A 6000-nucleotide genomic window follows, 5' to 3' on the forward strand; every position below is an offset into this window, starting at 1 on the left:
TCTTTGGAATAGATTAACTGCTAATTTTAAAGAGCTTGAGGTTATGAGCTCCCTTTTTTGCTTTCTCTCAGCATGTGATATCAACTGTCTTATTATGATGCAGGAAAATGACCTTTTTCAGGTGGGCCCTCTGCTTTAGGCTGCTCAAGGTTTAGCCTCTAAGAAATTGATTTCTTTATTAGGGGCTGGTGCTGTGGCAAGTCATGTGATGCCACCACTTGTGAGGCCCATATCTCATATCCTAGTGTTGGTTTGAGTCCTGGCTGCTCAACTTCCAATTCAACTTCCTGCTAGTGTACTAAAGAAGGCAGTGGATGATGATCCAAATACTGAATCACTGGAACACATGTGGAAAACCCAGATGGAGTTCCTGCCTTTGCCTTTGCCTAGTCCTGGCTGTTGCAGACATTTGGTGAGGGAAACCATAGATAAAAGGTATCTCTCTCACTCAATTTCCCTCTCTTTTTTTCTCTCTCTTCCTAAATAAATATTGAAAGTGTTTTATTCCCAGTTACTCATTTTGTGTTATTCATACAGCATATATTTTGGTTATCCAAAATAAAGTTGATTTTAATTTCACTTTTTGCAGTCTTTTTGAAGCACTCATATATATTAAGTGGCTTTTTAAAATTTTCCTTATGTTCTGAAACTCTGAATTCTTGTCTTTCATCAAAAAATTGTGGATGTATTTTCTATGCTTTAGTTTGTTTTATTTTGCTATATAAATAACACAGAATGAGCAATTGGGAACAAAATGCCCTCAATATTTAGCACTTGACCTGACTGTTAATGTACAAGTTAATACTTTATCCCTTTTAGTATTTTTTTGTCCTACTTAATACTATTGGTTGAACTCTGTAATTAACACACAATTATTCTTATGTATTGAAATTCAACTCAAAAGTGATCCCTGTTAAATATCAGAGTGGGAATAAGAGAGGGAGGAGATGTACAATTTAGGACATGCTCAAGATGACTTGCCCCAAATGGCGGAGTCAGAAATGTGCCAGGGGATTCCAATACAATCCCATCAAGGTGGCATGCACCATTGCCATCTCACCAGTCCAAATGATCAATTCCAGTTCACAATTGATCACATTGATAGGTCTAAGAGTCAAAGGGATCACACAAACAAGACTAGTGTCTGCGAATACTAACTGATAGAATAAAAAAGGGAGAGAATGATCCAACATGGGAAGTGGGTACACAGCAGACTCACAGAATGGCAGATGTCCCAAACAGCACTCTGGCCTCAGAATCAGCCCTCAAGGCACTCGGATCTGACTGAAGAGCCCATGAGAGTATTTTAGGCATGGAAAGCCAAGACACACTGGGGAAAAAAAAAAAAAAACCTAAATGAAAGATCTCTGCGAGTAAGATCCCAGTAGAAAGAATGGACCATCAAAGAAGGAGGTACCTTTCTCTGAAGGGAGGAGAGAACCTCCACCTTGACAATGACCCTGTCTAAACAAGATTGAAGTCAGCGAACTCAAGAGGCTTCCATAGCTTCGGAATCTCATGCCTAGAGCCTAAGGAGATTTCTGACGCCATAAAGAAGAGTGTCAAATTGTTAAGTCAACAACAGGAGTCACTGTGCACTTACTCCTCATGTGGGATCCCTCTCCTTAATTAATGAATTAATTAATGCTATAACTAGTACTCAAACAGTATCTTACACTTTATGTTCTGTGTGGGTGCAAACTGATGAAATCTTAATATATACTAAATCAATCTTCCGCATTTAAAGATAACTGAAAATGAATCTTGATGTGAATGGAATGGGCGAGGGAGCGGGAGATGGGAGGGGTGCGGGTGGGAGGGAAGTCATGGGTGGGGAAGCCATTGCAATCCATAAACTGCACCCCGGAAAATTATATTTACTAAACAAAAGTTTAAAAAATATTTTCAAATCCATGAATAATCTTTTCCTAATATGATTGTCCCATCATTTTATATATAGTATTTTTATAGCATCTTGAATGAAGTTCTTTCAAACTAATTAGAAGTATAGGCAACCAGGAACGACGCCGTGGCTCACTTGGTTAATCCTCTGCCTGTGGTGCCGGCATCCCATATGGGTGCCGGGTTCTAGTCCTGGTTGCTCTCTTCCATTCCGGCTCTCTGATGTGGCCCAGGAGGGTAGTGGAGGATGGGCCCCTGCACCCGCATGGGAGACCAGGAGGAAGCACCTGGATCCTGGCTTCAGATCAGCGCAGCGCCATCCGTGGTGGCCATTTGGGGAGTGAACCAACAGAAGGAAGACCTTTCTCTCTGTCTGTCTCTCTCACTGTCTATAAGTCTACCATTTTCCAGCTTCTGAGGAGTCCCAGTCCTGAGGTCTCTGTAAGAGGGAGCGGAAAGGCTGACCAGGGGAGGCTGCGACCAGGAGCAGAGCCGGGAAGCAAAGAATGGTGGAGCCCAGAAAGAAGATTCACACAGCGTTGCCCAGGCCAACCTGCTTAAAATTTTAAAAAGTTTTAAAAGATCTCTCTAAGATAAAATCCTTCTTTAACAATTATTTTAAATGTTACAAGAATAGATCATTTATACTAAGTCAGTTTTATTTGTTTCCCTGTTTTTTTTTTCTTGATTTTCTACCCTCCCAACATTGCATTTCATTCTTCTGGTCTATCTCAAGGCTTTTGGTGAAAAGTGAAGTAATTTCACACACACACACACACACACACACACACACACACATTTTCAAGAGGATAAATGCACACACACATATTGAAGTTAAAAGGAACTCTAACCTTTAGGAGACTTGAATTATTCAGTTGATTTAATAAAATTCACAGAATCTCTTGAGTAGTGGAGGAACTCCTATCCTCTGTTTCACATCATTCAAATTATCTGAAATATTACCCAGTTTTTATTTCTGTTTACTACATGGTCACAGTCTCTGATGTACTTTTGTTGTACATTTGCAAGTATGATTCAACAGATATCAAGATCCCAATTTAAACTGATTTGCTTTGTTAGATAGTGAAAGGCAGAATACCAGGATGGATGAGAGGAGACAGAAATCTTCCATCTTCTGGTTAACTCCCCAGATGCCTGCAACAGCTAAGGCTGGGCCAAGCTGAAGCCAGGAGCCAGGAATGCCATCTCCAGTCTCACGTGGGTGGCAGGGACCCAAGTACTTGATCCACCATCTGTTGCCTCCCAGGGTGCACATTAGCAGGAATTTCAATCAGAAGAGGAGGGGGATGACACTGTGGCGTAGCGGGTAGAGCTGCTGCCTGCAGTGCCGGCATCTCATATCAGCGCTGGTTCGAGTCCCGGCTGCTCCACTTCTGATCCAGCTCTCTGCTATGGCCTGGGAAAGTGGTAGAAGATGGTCCAAGTCCTTGGGCCCCTGCACCCGTGTGGAAGACCTGGAAGAAGCTCCTGGTTCCTGGCTTGTGATCAGCACAGCTCCAGCTGTTGTAGTCATCTGGGGAGTGAACCAGCGGATAGAAGGCCTTTCTCTCTCTGCCTCTGCTTCTCTGTAGCTCTGCCTTTCAAATAAATAAATAAATGTAAAAGAAAATAAAAAAAGACACACACATTCACACATTATGAATCTCTGTTCTGCTGCTGCTCTCTTTGCAATACCAAACCAGATATATTATTCAAAAATGTGCTTTTGACACTCAACTTTAGCTTAGCAAAATGACACTTGTTAGCAAAATAAATCACATATGAATGATCTCTCTGTGGTCTGACTATTGTTGGTTCAGATTTTAGCTCTTTAGGCTCTGAATGTGCCCACATAACAACACTCCTGTTTTACCCTTGTCACCTGCCCTGTGAGTTTCCTGATGTGTTTTTTTCTTTAAGTATAGTTCTTGGAATAAATAACAACATTGATAGGAACTTACACCTGCTAGGGTATTATATTGTATTTCTATAACCATCAATCCCACTGGCAAAAGGAAATCATGAAAGCAACACAAGGGGAAAATCAAACCTTATTTGACTTTATTTCTCCATGGTACCTGGCACACAGTAGGTATCTAATACTCGTTTGTTGAATTACTTACACATTGAAATTTTGTTGTCTTAAAAATTGATACTCAAGCTAATGATACTGCCTGGCAGAGTAAATCTGAAACCCAGTCATTCTGATACTCAGTACCAGGGTTTTCCTTTTTCTGTCTTACATAGTGACATTATGGAATTTCTTCACTTTTCTTAGAGTCCTGTAGTAACATGAGTTAGACTAAAATAGGTAGCATGCTGGAAAGCACAGACATCCCTACATCCCCAAACTCCTCAAATGGAAACAGTCGAACACCAAAGCAAATCAAACCCTACAGTTGGTATCAGAATTCTGCTAAAACTGGAATCATATTCTAACTTTTCTTGAAATTATAGTAGGTTTACTTGTGACTTTCTTACACTTAAAACCATTGAAGCTATTGGTTTTCACTAAGAATTCTAGGGTGATGTATGTGGCACCATATATGTAATCATGGTTGTTTCAAACAACTGCTCTGGGGATGGAATGAGGCGGTAGGGAAATAAGCAAACTGCTCTCATCCCCTCCTCCCCCAGAAAACATTATAGAAGCAGCGTGGTGGGGGAAAACAATCCAGCTTCAAGGCTAGCAGAAGTATTATTCTCATCACTCACTTCCCTGCATCAGTGGCAGAAAGCTTGGTGATTTCATGCCAAGCTCTCCAACAAAGATATGGTGTAGGTTTCTGCTTTGCCTGGTTTCGTCTTATTTTACAGTGATAATTTATACTTCCAAAAAGAATTAGAAGCTGCTTCCAATATTGAAATATTGTGACCAGACTAATAAAAATAAAAACAAATCTTAATAAAAGGAATAGAGTTCCCAATAGGAGTTCTAGAATGAGAGTAGTCACTGAGCACCCAGAACAGTCTGTGTAGCATTCATTTAATGAGCTCTGGAGACACCAAGGGGAACTAGCCATTCTCTCAATGTAAATGAGCAGTGCCTGTCTCCAGCATCCTCATTCCATGGATAAGTCCGCTCTCTCCCTCTTCATGCTCATAGAAAACTTGAAAGAACAGAACAAGAACTCCTAGATTTCCTTTACCTATTTCTACCAAATTGTTGACATTTCCCCCTCTTTGCTTACTTTATTATTCTTCCCCCAACCTCATGTACTTTTTAAAAAAATCATTTTTTAAAATTGTCTTCATTCTTTTATTTATTTATTTATTTATTTATTTGACAGGCAGAGTGGACAGTGAGAGAGAGAGACAGAGAGAAAGGTCTTCCTTTTGCCATTGGTTCACCCTCCAATGGCCACCGCGGCCAGCGCGCTGCAGCCAGCGCACCGCGCTGATCCGATGGCAGGAGCCAGGTACTTCTCCTGGTCTCCCATGGGGTGCAGGGCCCAAGCACTTGAGCCATCCTCCACTGCACTCCCTGGCCACAGCAGAGAGCTGGCCTGGAAGAGGGGCAACCGGGACAGAATGCGACGCCCCGACCGGGACTAGAAACCGGTGTGCCGGCGCCGCAAGATGGAGGATTAGCCTAGTAAGCTGCGGCACCGGCCTAAAAAAATCATTTTAGTAAGCTGGGGACATTATTTCCCTTTACCATGAAATACTTCCAAGTATATTATGTTTGAATGAAAAAAAGAATATTCTCTTATGTAATCACAGTACAATTACCAAAATTTGGAAAATTAACAAGGCTACCATATTTTTCTATTTTTCAAACCCTAGGCAAATTTTGTCTATTGTCTGACTAATGTCCTTTTATACTAAAAGAAAATAAGATTTCCTGATCCAGGACCCAGTCTAAGATGGCCTGCTCCATTAGTTTTCATGTCTCCTTAGACTCTTTTTTTTTTTTTTTTAATTATTCATTTATTCGAAAGAGTTACACAGAGAGAGGAGAGGCAGAGAGAGAGAGGTCTTCCATCCACTGGTTCACTCCCCAGATGGCCGCAACAGATAGAGCTGCGCTGATCCAAAGCCAGGAGCTTCTTCCAGGTCTCCCATGCAGATGCAGGGGCCCAAGCACTTGGGCCATCC

The sequence above is a fragment of the Oryctolagus cuniculus genome, chromosome 2 (assembly GCF_964237555.1).
Source record: "Oryctolagus cuniculus chromosome 2, mOryCun1.1, whole genome shotgun sequence".
Lineage (NCBI taxonomy): Eukaryota > Metazoa > Chordata > Mammalia > Lagomorpha > Leporidae > Oryctolagus > Oryctolagus cuniculus.